General features: G+C 35.7%; 1 long non-coding RNA gene across 1 annotated transcript; it reads right to left on the reverse strand.

Annotated features, from left to right (window-relative positions):
• Positions 1-241: 241 nt before the first annotated feature.
• LOC148768563 (uncharacterized) lies at positions 242-3,054 on the reverse strand. The gene is made up of 2 exons (XR_016033159.1): positions 2,314-3,054; positions 242-975 (listed from the first exon to the last, which is right to left on the reverse strand). It is a non-coding gene; the product is annotated as an uncharacterized LOC148768563 (long non-coding RNA).
• Positions 3,055-15,634: the final 12,580 nt, after the last annotated feature.

Here is a 15,634-nt window from a genome sequence, read left to right on the forward strand (position 1 = left end):
CGACGTCTCCGTTCAGAACCTGATATTAAGAGAGCATTTAGGTCAAGTCCTTAAGGGCTACCCGAGGTGCATCACGTCTCCGTTTCCACAACCCGAGCTATGCTTTCCTAAAATCAAACGAGAAATCCTCTCTCGAGTTCATTCCCATTTAGAATCAATTCAATTGTTGGCCAAACAATCGAAAGCATTTAATACAGGAAAACATAAACAGAATCAAAGAACGACAAATAGATCACAGATCTGGAAATCAAAATCAATATATACAAGGTTTCATTTCCCTAAAAGAAAATGCTCAGTTCATTACAAACATAGCATCAAAATGAAGAACACGAGAAATCATAAACTAAACGTAAAGAAAAGCTTATGAAAAACCCGAGTCGAAACCCTCGTCGAAGCTTCCCGCGAAGAACTGGCGAGAACCGAAGAGAAAACCGAAGAAAAAGTCCAGAGAGAGTCGAGAGATAATCGAGATGTCGAAAAATGAAAAGGAGACCTTCTATTTATAGTGAAATATCAAAGAAAAATATCTAGTCTCGATTTCTGTGCCCAGATCGCGATCCGGGCTTCTTGGATCGCGATCTGGCAACCTCGAAAACTGCGCACCGCCTTCCAGATCGCGATCCAGGAAGTGCGGATCGCGATCTGCCCCAACTTTTCGCTGTTACTGGAATTTGCCACCAGATCGCGATCCGGTGATTCTGGATCGCGATCTGGCCTCTGCATCAACTTCAAACACTTTTTTCACCCTTTTTCAGCCCGAATTCGACAATTGTGCATTTCACAAAAGTTGTAGCCCTTGAAGTTAGCTTTCTAAATCCACTTGAATCAGCCCAATCGGAGGTCATAAGCAAAAGTTATGCTTGAAATACCAAACACTGCCACAATCCGCGAGAATGCACTTTTGCACGTGTTTGGTTTGGTTCTCGGCTTCGCTTCCAAAATCGTTTCGAATCGGCAAAAATAGCTTCTCTTTACCTAAAATAGAAATAAAACAAGAAAAGCATAATATATACAAATAAAGCCGAAAACTCGGACAAACGAAGACCAAAACTCGAAGATTCGATAAGTAAAAGTTGTGCAAAACGAACACTTATCACACCCTCAAACTTAGATCTTTACTCGTCCCGAGTAAATCAAAACAAAACTACAACAAAAAAGAACAAAAACAACAAACTAAATCTAGGCCACTAACGTAGGGAAACACGATTGCATTTAGCGTATGCAACAAGCCGTTGAACCCCTGGGTACCCCCAAAGGACGAGTTGTGTCTCGTGAGGGTTTTCAGACAACACACCCACAAAGTTGCCGGATTGGTCAAAGCATTGCAATTAATTCCAAAGACAAAACGAGCTAGATAACTTAAAATCTTAGAATGGCATGCGGCTTAAGGTATTCGACTTTCCTACCGACGCAATTAGTTGTTTCTACACCAAAATGAAAGATAGACTCAAGAATCCGTAATTAAACAATAAACACAATCATCGAGGGTTTTGAGTAGAAATGTGGGTGAAAAGTAAGTTTTGATTCTGAAATTCAAAAACTCGAGTTGGGCATAAGTAGGTCTATTTATTCGATAAAAGAAATAACAACATCAATATTTTTGGTGACTTTCATCACAATTTTTTTTTTTTTTTTTTTTTTTTTTTTTTTTGAAACGGGCATAATCGTGACTCGTGCAAGGCTCGACACCACTGTGTTATCTCCCTGACCCATGTATCGAACTTTAGTCCAAGAAACCCCCAAGCTCGACAGCTCGAGAGACTTAGGCGACGAGGTGCACCCAACGGGTTAAGCTCGAGTCAGAAAGGCGGGGAAATCAGAGCGTGAATCACAACAATACCACAAATTATTATTTTTATCTTTTTTTTTTTTTTTTTTTTTTTTTGACATCGAACATAAAATAAAAACGTAAAGACCATTGATAGAACTTTTAGCCAACAACTGGAAATCGTGAAAACATAATTCAATTCTAACTCGCCCCCCAAACCTCAGACTATTATACCCCTCAGAAAAGTGCGCTCAAGCTTAATCGGAAAGGATTCGAAAGGCTATCCACACAAGTTGCAAAAACGCAGTCGGAAGGTACATCTATAATTAGCCGGTTATCCATAATTTCAATTTTAAAATCAACTAGCCCATCTACTAATTCATTAATTGCTTTGCTTCAATAGAATCCGGAAATGCAACTTACACTCGATCCTAAATGAAATGCATGTGACAAACATAACACAGTTACGGAAATCGAAATACATAAATGAAACTAAATTATATGATATGCATGCAAAAGACCAAATCAAAATAAGCTAAACGCACCCCCAAACTTAAATCATGCATTGCCCTCAATGCGAAAAATAAAAGATATGAGAAAGAAATACGCCCTGAACAGTCGTGCCGCAGATTGATCAGTGTTCTACGGTTGCGAAAGTGTTCTTTGGTTGCACGGGGTGCCGTGAATTTTGGCACCGAGGGCGAATTGCCAGAATTGCCTAGACTTCCCGACTTCTTACTCTTCTTTTCTTGGGAACGAGATACCGGCAAAAATCAAGAAAATGGGTGAAATCTGGATTTAAACCAAAAAATGCAAAAATAAAAGAAAACTAACAAAATAAATGAAGAAAAATAAATAATGGGTTGCCTCCCATCCAGCGCCTGTTTTACTGTCGACGGCTCGACACAATTTGGACGGATTATGTCCAATCCAAAGCCTTGTAGATTGCGCATCCATCCGTCAATCTTGATACATACTTTGCAATCATATCATGGATTAGATTGCAATCTTGTAATGACCATCCCAACCCATGGTACTTTTCGTTTGCTGTGGAAATCAGTCGGTAGGAGACTAGGATGGGTTGCTTGCCTACCGATCTCTCAAACTCGTATACAAGATACTCGAGCTTTGGAGAAAGCTCTACCTCAAATTTGAAACTCGTCTCCTCGCTCACACTCAAATCTGGAATAGCAATGTGGATAGGATTATGTTCGTCAAGTTCCTCTACCATCATCTTCATCCCACTCTCATCACACGCTAAAGTATCTACAGAACTGGGATGAATAATTCCCTCAAGGTGCTCAACCTCGTCGTTTATACGAAAATCTGTAAATACCTCGATGTCTTCATAAAGGATGGTCGGATGTGGTTTGTGAATGTGACATCTCTTGAAATTTTCGAAAATATTTGCCAAAAAGTGGAGTTCTTCTTGTAGATAGCAGAAATGCTCATTTGTTTGTGCAATTCCATTTTCTGGGTTCAACCTTCGATGTCTTTCAATATCCTCCAACTCATGTTGAATGTAATCAGCTCTGGATTGAATCTTGCAAAGAGAGAGATCATAAATCGAGGCCATCGATGCATACAAATCTGCTATAAAAATAAAAAAAAAATCAAAAGAAAAAAAATTGTCTAAAGTAAAGTAACGATAGTTGGTAACGATATTAGTAAATTCAAGATTAACTAATTCCCCGGCAACGGCGCCAAAAACTTGATACGCGTAAAACCTACGTATAAATAACCGCAAGTGTACAGTATCGCGTTTTGTAGAATAGTGAATTCCAGATATCGATCCTCAGGGAATTAAGTTCCTAAATCTACCAAGTACCGTAGTTATACTATCCTAAACTCTATCTAGACGAAGGAAATAATGGGGGATGAAATGAAGCAAAAAGAAAATAAAAATAAAAACAACGGTCCGCCAGTATAATCGAGGAATTCCGACGTGTGATGGCTTCTAGGGTAAAATCCACCAGTGTATTATCGATAAAGATCTACAAATCCGAATCTATTGTCAATTCTATGTTCGCTAACCCAGACACTAAAGTACCCTAACCCCCGTCTCCAGTGTAGTTAGAGTCTACCCACAGGTCCGACGTCTCCGTTCAGAACCTGATATTAAGAGAGCATTTAGGTCAAGTCCTTAAGGGCTACCCGAGGTGCATCACGTCTCCGTTTCCACAACCCGAGCTATGCTTTCCTAAAATCAAACGAGAAATCCTCTCTCGAGTTCATTCCCATTTAGAATCAATTCAATTGTTGGCCAAACAATCGAAAGCATTTAATACAGGAAAACATAAACAGAATCAAAGAACGACAAATAGATCACAGATCTGGAAATCAAAATCAATATATACAAGGTTTCATTTCCCTAAAAGAAAATGCTCAGTTCATTACAAACATAGCATCAAAATGAAGAACACGAGAAATCATAAACTAAACGTAAAGAAAAGCTTATGAAAAACCCGAGTCGAAACCCTCGTCGAAGCTTCCCGCGAAGAACTGGCGAGAACCGAAGAGAAAACCGAAGAAAAAGTCCAGAGAGAGTCGAGAGATAATCGAGATGTCGAAAAATGAAAAGGAGACCTTCTATTTATAGTGAAATATCAAAGAAAAATATCTAGTCTCGATTTCTGTGCCCAGATCGCGATCCGGGCTTCTTGGATCGCGATCTGGCAACCTCGAAAACTGCGCACCGCCTTCCAGATCGCGATCCAGGAAGTGCGGATCGCGATCTGCCCCAACTTTTCGCTGTTACTGGAATTTGCCACCAGATCGCGATCCGGTGATTCTGGATCGCGATCTGGCCTCTGCATCAACTTCAAACACTTTTTTCACCCTTTTTCAGCCCGAATTCGACAATTGTGCATTTCACAAAAGTTGTAGCCCTTGAAGTTAGCTTTCTAAATCCACTTGAATCAGCCCAATCGGAGGTCATAAGCAAAAGTTATGCTTGAAATACCAAACACTGCCACAATCCGCGAGAATGCACTTTTGCACGTGTTTGGTTTGGTTCTCGGCTTCGCTTCCAAAATCGTTTCGAATCGGCAAAAATAGCTTCTCTTTACCTAAAATAGAAATAAAACAAGAAAAGCATAATATATACAAATAAAGCCGAAAACTCGGACAAACGAAGACCAAAACTCGAAGATTCGATAAGTAAAAGTTGTGCAAAACGAACACTTATCACCGACCATAAGGAAGGATGCGATACAGTTTGTCAAGAAATGCGATAAATGCCAAAAACATGGACCATTAATACACGTCCCAGGCGAGGACATGACGGTCATCTCATCACCTCACCCATTCCCACAATGGGGGATAGATATCGTGGGACCCCTACCACTCGTTAGCAGACAGAGAAAGTTCTTAATAGTCGCAAATGGGTAGAGGCAGTGGCAGTGGCAGTGGCGAAAATAACGGATTCATAAATCATGAAGTTCGTGTGGCAAAATATTTACAAGATTGGTGCGAGGAGTTAGGAGTAAAGCAAGGATTCGCAGCCATGGCACACCCGCAAGCAAATGGCCAAGTTGAAGTAATTAACCGCATACTACTCGAAGGAATAAAAAGCGATTACAAAAAACAAAAGGCAACTGGGTAGAGGAATTACACACGATTCTATGGGCATATCGAACGAGACCAAAGGAATAAACGGGAGAAAGCCCTTTCTAGATGGTTTACGGATCTCAAGCAGTAGGTCCAGTCGAGATAGGCATGCCCTCGAGCATCATTATGAATTACCAACAAACGTCCAACAACGAGCGCTTGCGAGAAAGCCTGGATCTAGTAATTGAGAGACGAGAAGAAGCCAGGTTCAGGATGGAGGCAAATAAAGCAAGAGTCAAGGCTGCATCGATAAAAGAGTGAAGGCAAGGGTGTTCCAAGTAGGAGACTTGGTCCTCAGACAAGCGGACCCATTAAAACAAGTGGGCAAGCTAATGGAAAAATGGGAAGGGCCATACAAAGTGGAAAAGGTTCTTACAGGTGGAGCGTATATGTTGAGCGACATGTCAGGGAAGCATGTGGCACGTGCTTGGATTATCTGTCATCTGAAAAAGTATTTTGTATGATATAGTAGGACGCGAAAGGACACACCTCGCGCTTAGAATTTCTAGATATTTTATGTAAATAATTAAGGCCGATATTGCCATTCACCTCGCATGGGAAATGTGAACATTTTTACTCGTAACAACGTAATACAAAATGAAGGCCTCTTTTTTGACATACTTTAGCATAGATCTAGATAACAAAAACAAAGTTATTACAAGGGCACGATCTCGAGAAAGATCCTCGATAGAATTCGAGGATCGCACGAAAAATGAAACAAGAGCACGAGCTCGAGAAAAGATCCTCGACAGAATTCGAGGATCGCACGAAAAATGAAACAAGAGCGCGAGCTCGAGAAAAGATCCTCGACAGAATTCGAGGATCGCACAAAAAACAAAACTAAGAGCACGAGCTCGAGAAAAGATCATCGACAGAACTCCAGGATCACACGAAAAATAAAAGAGCGCAAGCTCGAGAAACGATCCTCGACAGAACTCGAGGGTCACACGGAAAATGAAACAAGAGCGTGAGTTCGAGAAAGATCCTCGACAGAGTTCGAGGACCACACGAAAAATGAAATGAGAGCGCAAGCACGAAAAGGATCCTCAACAGAGCTCGAGGAACACAAAAAATGAAATAAGAACGCTCGAAAGGAATAAAAGTGCGATCTCGCGAAAAGATCCTTAGTGAAAAAAATCATCAAAGATCACACGATAGAATGGGTAGCGCAAGCTCAAGAGCAAATCCTTTATTAGAAAGGAGGGTCATATGAAATATAAAAAAAAAGGCGAGAATTTGAAAACTTCAATAAATTTAGAGGTTGAACTAGAGCGCGAACTCGACAAATATATTCCACTAAACACAACGTTAAGGAAAAGTAAGAGAAAGGAGCAGTAAATATTGATAAATAACGAAGATAGAGATTAAAGTTATAAAGAGTACAAATACATAAATAAGTTCGAATGTTTGGAATGCGAATAACAGTCAAGCAAAACCACAGAAAATTACAGGACGGAAGCATCGTCTGTGGGAGCAGTAGGAGTCAAATTATCAGAAGCAGGCACTAAAGGGTTTGAGGCTGCGGGAGCAGGTGTGGAGGAGGATGGCAAGTCAAAGGTAAAAGGATGGACAGAATCCATAAGTGCCACATTAGAGGGATCATGGGAGACATAACGATTCAACGAGGCGAGCATACTCTCTAAAACCCGGGACCACCAGTCATGATCGATAGGTTCTGAGGGATTAGCCTCCCATCCTGGGATTTCATCGCCAAGCAGATCAAGCAGATAACCAATTTCCTCAGAAGGATCGGGGTAACCATTCTTTACCGCGTACAGTCGAATCCTGCGCTCGAAATAGCCAACTCCTATGGATGCAGCGTTGGAGGCAAAATGCATCGACAAAGGATAATTGTTGATTAGAGCCTCGCGATACTTGAACAAAAAATGTTGCGCGCTGGGCGAGTAGAGCACCTCATAAAGCCCCTTGGCCCTCTCGTGTGCCACAGCACGTATGCACTCTACCTCCATGTTCTTCGTAGTTTCGCGGGCCACGACTATCGTTTGCTTTTTTTCTGCCTCCAGTCTCCTAACTTTGCTCTCAAGGGAGGATTTCATCTCCCTATATTTCTGAGCCTCAAGTTGAATCTTCTCTTCTGAGGCCTCCTTGGCTTGTTTCAACTGACGAGCATAATCTTGTAATTGGGCCACCTCTACCGCCTTCTCGCTAACCTCCTGCCTCAGACGGGTAACCTTGTTTTGGCGAGAAGAATCTTCAGCACCAAAACCATGAGCCAGAAGCACATTGACATGGGCAATGGGATAGAAACTTGAGAAAACGAGCATATAAAAAAAAACGTGAAAACTACCTTAGATGCATGAAAAAACAGGCGTGCGTGCTTTTGCTCATAAGATAAACGCTCAAGAGCCTGAGCTTCTTCGGTACACTTCAGGTGGTCGAAATAAAGCGACAAGTCCTGCACAGGAATGTCAGGATGATAGGAGGATAAAAAGCCACCCTCGCGGATGCGAGAGCGCTTCGAAGAAAGATAAGTCCCCTCGTTCTCCGCCAAAAACACCTGCTTAGAGCCACCCAAGCCCGATGGATTTCTTTCGGCCGAGACTGAAAGGTCGGGTACACCCTGAGGAGCAGTATTCTCGCTGCCCAGCTCGATCACCCGCTCCCACAAAGCAGCCATTGGAGGGACTGAGGATAGGGCTTCTGGTGCAGCGCTAGTTACAGCCTTGTTCGGGGAAGGTTGGCGAGTGGTGGAAGGTGCATGGCTAGTTCATTCTGAAACTTGGCGAGCAGAGGCTTGCGCACGCTGTTTGGCGTGGGCTGCCTTCATGGCCTCTCGCATCATCTCACTTGAGCAAAAGAATAATTAATAATAAAGAAATAATTATAATAATAATAAACAGAAGATAGAGAAAAAAGCAATATCAAGAAAACAGACGCGTGGGGAGTTAAAATACCAAGTGGACGGGGATCAGAGCAAGACATGGCCCACAGACTAGACCTGACCACGGTTCGGTTCGGTTCGGGTTCCGGTTCTAAACCGCCGGTTCCGGTTCCGATTTTGGAGGAACCGGAACCGAACCGAAAAAATCCGGTTCCTTGCGGTTCGGTTCCTAACCGGTTCCGGTTCGGTTCCGGTTCGGTTCCCGGTTAGAACCGTAGAACCGTTCGGTTCTTAATAATTTTTTTTTTGTTATGTTATATAAATATATATATTTATATATGTATATATATAACTTAAAAAATACTTTAAAAAACTTGAAAAAAACTTTTAAAAATATATTTTTTTTAAATGTTTATATTTAAATTTTTTTTTTTTTTAAATACGTCTATATATATATATATAGAGAGAGAGAGAGAGAGAGAGAGATAAATATATATATACAGATAGATATATATATACATACAGATATATATATATATATATATATATATATATATATATATATATATATATATATATATATATATATATATATATATATATATATATATATATATATATAGAGAGAGAGAGAGAGAGAGAGAAGAGAGAGAGGAGAGAGAGAGAGAGATAAATACATATATACAGATAGATATATATATATATATATATATATTTATATATGTATATGTCTGTGTATGTATATATATATATATATATATATATATATAGAGAGAGAGAGAGAATTAATATTTTTTTTTTTTAAAAAAAAACCGGTTCAAACGGTTAGAACCGCGGTTCTAACCGTCGGTTCCCAGTTCCAAAAATGAGGAACCGGAACCGAACCGGTTTTTTCGGTTCCGGTTCCGGTTCCGGTCAAACCGGTTCCGGTTCGGTTCTAAAACCGTTGACCCCGGTTCGGTTCCGGTTCCGGTTCCGGTTATAACCGAACCGGTGGTCAGGTCTACCACAGACCCGATCGAGTAAAGAGAGAAGGAGTGGCGATCAATTTCTCAACATCCCATCGCTCGGGAGGGGCGCGGGCCGATAAAAGAGCGAGAAGAGGCTTACATCCCTCGGACACCACCTCGGGTGTCGGGGAATCTAGTAGAAAGGAGGTGGGGAAAACCTCAGGAAAAGGTGGCCGGACAAAGAAAATTCTATGAGGCCAATTATGGACTTTATTTGACAATCCACTGAAGAGGCCCAGTTTGGGTCGAGAGGTCAAGTGGAAGAAACCTGAAGGGGAGTGATTGATAACAAAGGCAGAGTGAAATAAATCACCAGTGGGGTTAAGGCCTGCTTCGAGACAAATCATAAAAAAGGCGGACATAAACTTGATAGAGTGATGAAGAAATTGGTTGAGGGGACTTTATATTTATTTGCCACCTCGAGAAAGAAAGGGTGAATCGGTAGGGGTAGGCCCGAGAGAAATTGGTCTAGATACCAAGTAGTGAAATCGAGAGGGGGATGTAGGGAGTCTTAGAAGGAATCTGGAAGGGCTATATCATACAACACATCTAGACCCTGTTGCAGAAGCAGATCGGCTATATCATCTGCAATCAAAATTGACTTAACAGGAGTGGAGGGAATGTGTAGGGTGGGTTCTCTCAATTTGGGTTCGCGCAAGATCCCGCGACCTTTGGGCAAGGGAACAGCGAGAGCCTCGTCAACCACCTCGGCCTTTCGAGAGGGAACCTTACCCCGGACCTTCGAAGTCACCGTTTTCTTGTTTTTCTTTGGCATGGCGGAGCGTGGTAATACAACCGAAGGGGGGCGGAGGAGGACTCCCCTCAGAAGAGGAGGAGGAAGAAGCCATATGGATTTGGAGAAAAATTGAACAATAAAGGAGCCAAAGCAAGGAGTAAAAGTACCTGGAAGAAGGGGAAAAGCTGGGAGAATCGTCGTAAAAGGGATAACGTATGTCGGACAAGAAGCAGAAAGAAGAAAGAAATAGAAGGAGGAAGAAGGGAGGAAAGAAGTGAGAAGAGGAAGGATAGGGTTTTTATTAGGAAAGAAGGGGTAGGCGAAAAGACGGCTGTCTTATCGAAAGAGGTGTTGCGGCTTGGGGAAGTGCAATCGACCCCTCTAATAATAATAATAATAATAATAATAATAATAATAATAATAATAATAATAATAATAATAATAATAATAATAATAATAATAATAATAATAATAATAATAATAATAATAATAATAATAATAATAATAATAATAATAATAATAATAATAATAATAATAATAATAATAATAATAATAATAATAATAATAATAATAATAATAATAATAATAATAATAATAATAATAATAATAATAATAATAATAATAATAATAATAATAATAATAATAATAATAATAATAATAATAATAATAATAATAATAATAATAATAATAATAATAATAATAATAATAATAATAATAATAATAATAATAATAATAATAATAATAATAATAATAATAATAATAATAATAATAATAATAATAATAATAATAATAATAATAATAATAATAATAATAATAATAATAATAATAATAATAATAATAATAATAATAATAATAATAATAATAATAATAATAATAATAATAATAATAATAATAATAATAATAATAATAATAATAATAATAATAATAATAATAATAATAATAATAATAATAATAATAATAATAATAATAATAATAATAATAATAATAATAATAATAATAATAATAATAATAATAATAATAATAATAATAATAATAATAATAATAATAATAATAATAATAATAATAATAATAATAATAATAATAATAATAATAATAATAATAATAATAATAATAATAATAATAATAATAATAATAATAATAATAATAATAATAATAATAATAATAATAATAATAATAATAATAATAATAATAATAATAATAATAATAATAATAATAATAATAATAATAATAATAATAATAATAATAATAATAATAATAATAATAATAATAATAATAATAATAATAATAATAATAATAATAATAATAATAATAATAATAATAATAATAATAATAATAATAATAATAATAATAATAATAATAATAATAATAATAATAATAATAATAATAATAATAATAATAATAATAATAATAATAATAATAATAATAATAATAATAATAATAATAATAATAATAATAATAATAATAATAATAATAATAATAATAATAATAATAATAATAATAATAATAATAATAATAATAATAATAATAATAATAATAATAATAATAATAATAATAATAATAATAATAATAATAATAATAATAATAATAATAATAATAATAATAATAATAATAATAATAATAATAATAATAATAATAATAATAATAATAATAATAATAATAATAATAATAATAATAATAATAATAATAATAATAATAATAATAATAATAATAATAATAATAATAATAATAATAATAATAATAATAATAATAATAATAATAATAATAATAATAATAATAATAATAATAATAATAATAATAATAATAATAATAATAATAATAATAATAATAATAATAATAATAATAATAATAATAATAATAATAATAATAATAATAATAATAATAATAATAATAATAATAATAATAATAATAATAATAATAATAATAATAATAATAATAATAATAATAATAATAATAATAATAATAATAATAATAATAATAATAATAATAATAATAATAATAATAATAATAATAATAATAATAATAATAATAATAATAATAATAATAATAATAATAATAATAATAATAATAATAATAATAATAATAATAATAATAATAATAATAATAATAATAATAATAATAATAATAATAATAATAATAATAATAATAATAATAATAATAATAATAATAATAATAATAATAATAATAAAGCATATTTCGAAAGGGCATTGCTCCGAGATTTCATAGACATACTCGCAGAAAACTCTAGCTCGTTTCCCGCGAGTGGGGGACTAGTTGATTCGGTAAAACCTAATCTCTTGGCATGTTAAGGAGGATGGCCCAACAAGGGCCTAACAGAGAGGCTCCCATAAGGTCAGCCTGGTCAAAATAAAGCCCAGCTGAAAGGCGAGAGGAGGACGGGCTCTCGCTAACGGGAACAAAAACTTGACTTCTTGGAAGCGAGAGGTTTGATAGAGCTGTCATCACATTTAATGCCTGTCTCCTCATGTGTCAGAGATATCAGGGAATGTTCAGCTTTGGGCATGTGTAGCCCACAACATTGTTGCTCGAAGAAACAAGTTAAGCCCAATTGAATCTTCATTTGGGGTCCGGAATAATCTGATTAGACAGACTAAGCTGGAGTAAAGTCCGGATTCAAATTTGAACCAATTAGCAAGAGTATCCTATAGCAAAGAAACTTACTGACTTGGTCGTCGGAGTGCTTACTTCGACATAAGCCCGGTTTCTCTTTTTCTGGTCTTATTCTACAGAACCCGGTACAGAAGAAAACCCAATCAAAACAACATCAAAAGATTCGATTGAATCACTTACCATGTTAAACCTAGAGGCTGGATTTGTTGAATTCGTACATGTTGCCCTTTTATGTCCTTACTGGAAACAATTCTTGCTTGTATGTGTGAGGTATCTCCTTGTTGAAGTCCTAAGAATCTCATCGGGGGCATTCATTCTCAACCTACTAGGCCTCCCAACCTTTTTTGTTTTATTTTTTTGTACAATGGGGGTAGAAGTGCTTCATATGAAGTTCTTATGTAGTCTCTTGGGATAGGAACTGCATGTATCATGTGATTATAAGTTTTTAATTACATTATTTTTTAATAACAGTGGTCCACAAAATCTTCTACTCTCAAAATTTTATGTAATATACAAGTCCATGCATGAGGGCAGGGGTATCCATCGAGATAAACATACCACAAGTACATGTCATTTATCAAGATGAACCACATATCTATCTTGGTATGCTTGAACGTCAAACTCGTCTCCTCCACGCCATCATGGGAAACATTTCTTGCATATTTCTCATACTTGTTTATCTTTTTTAGTGTGTTTGGACAGATACTGACAACATACTACTCCATTCCCTCCCATTTCAGCGGAGAATGTATTGGTAAGAAGCTTCTCGAGGAAGAGTGGTTTTACGGCAATGTGTTAGAAGATACTAGAACAACTTCACTATTTTGGGTTGCCGATGCTTGTGACTAAAGTTCCCTTTTCTCATAGATCTTTTAATGGGAGTGGGACGGGCAAGTGTATTCATTTCCAGATCTGGCCTTTCTTTGTGTAATTTAACCATCTCCGAGAGAGGCACAATACACACAAATTTTAACTCAGATTTTTCTGAACCCAAACTCGCAATCGGGTAGCAGATGGAGTACTTTCCGGTGGTTATTTCTCAACTTCTCCCAAAAACATTTTATTCTACTATATATATTACGGTGTGTTTTGTATGCAATTGCCCTTTTTTATGTATGAAAGAAGAGAAATGATGACAAAGTTTTGTGTCTTTTTCCGTGTTTTTAAGTACTTCGTTAGTTGTGTTTTGGCGAAGGAAATCTAAATGAGTTTTTTTGTATGGCGATGTTAAGTGAACAAGATATAGCACGATAGTTATGAAATAGGAACACTACAGTAATGAGATAAAAAAAATCACATATTTAGGAGACTGATTGAGAAGATATTTAATGTTTGAAATCATGTAAATGTTGATTAAGGGTGAAACTGTTGTTACAGATAAGACAATGAGAAGATAAATTTGTGAGTATGATAATGGATTAGGTGATTAGCTACCAGTTTTGTTTATGTATCTTGATAGAAATTTGAACAAGCCTAAGTAACTACATCTTAGCGCTATAAATCAAGTGGAAGGCACTCATCATCAATTATAACTGTATCTGAAAAGAAAAATTAAAAATATTAACCTTTTGTAACTTCCACTTAATTCTTGTGGTATTGTCGTGTTCTGAAGTGCTTTTTAAAGTTGTATTCCTTGCATATCTGGATTCAATAGTTGTTGCATTTTAATTTTGTCTTATTTTAATTAGGCGATGAGGTGAGTATTTTTTTAATTGTTTGGAGTAGATGCTCCTATATCTTACTATTTTTCTATTGTGGTATAAAATGGAGAAGCCCTGAGAATTTCTTGTTTCAAGTTGTTTTGTCTATCTTAATTATGTTCATTGATATTCGATGATTGTGACGTTTTGATGTCGGATGCCGATATTATTTCCTTAGTTATGTGATTGTCTTATCGTAGCTAACCAATTTATCCATTGTCGTAGCTAATTGCCTTATCCATTATTATCCTCACCAATTTATTTTCTCATTGTCTTATCTGCAACAACAGTTTCACCATTAAATAACATTTACATGATTTCAAACATTAAATATCTTCTCAATCAGTCTCCTATATTAGTGATTTTTTATTATCTCATAACCGTAGTGTTCATATTTCATACGTATTGTGCTACATCTTGTTCACTTAACACCCGACATACAAAAAGAAAACCATTTAGATTTCCTTTGCCAAACACAACCAGCGAAGTACTTCAAAACATGGAAAAAGACACAAAATTTCATCATCATTTCTCTTCTTTCGTGCATTAAAAATGAAAATTACATACAAAACACACCGTAATATATATAGTAGATTAAATTTTTTTTGGAAGAAGTTGAGAAATAACCACCGGAAAGTACTCCATCTGCTACCCGATTGCGAGTTTCGGTTCATAAATGTAAATTTTGTGAAAAGTCTGAGTTAGAATTTGTGTGTATTGTGCCTCTCTCGGAGATACGGTTAAATTACACAGAGAAAGGCCAGATCAAGAAATGAATACACTTGCCCGTCCAACTCCCATTAAAAGATCAATGAGAAAGGTAGCTTTAGTCACAAGCCCGGGCAGCCCGCAATAGTGAAGTTGTTCTAGCATCTTCTAACACTTGCATGTAAAACCTCTATTTCTCGAGAAGCTTCTTACTAATACATTCTCCGCCGTTCGATCACATCTTAAGTGCACGCGAGTCAAACTATTTCCCATGCTCTTATCCACTCAAACATACTAGCAATTGGTTTTTTTCTTGCCTGAAGTATGAACTATGAAGTTATTGAAAGACTCACATAGGTTGTTCACAATTACATCATAGTTGCATCCCGGTCTGAAAAAACCTCTACATCAATGGTAAGGCTCTATCTCCCTCAACCATTTTGATGCATCAATCCTCTCAATATCCTTCAAGTGTCGTTGAAACTCATTAGCATTTCCATTTGAACCACTCCTGCACAACAACTGTTTTAAATCTAGTGAAGAATTTGTTTAAAATTTGGTATATGTGTCTCAAACAGAATCCATGAGGACACATAGGTCCAAGCTCCTAAATAGTATTCAACAACATTTTTG

Source organism: Erythranthe guttata, chromosome 8, assembly GCF_056151865.1.
Source record: "Erythranthe guttata isolate IM_541 chromosome 8, IM_541, whole genome shotgun sequence".
Taxonomy (NCBI): Eukaryota; Viridiplantae; Streptophyta; class Magnoliopsida; order Lamiales; family Phrymaceae; genus Erythranthe; species Erythranthe guttata.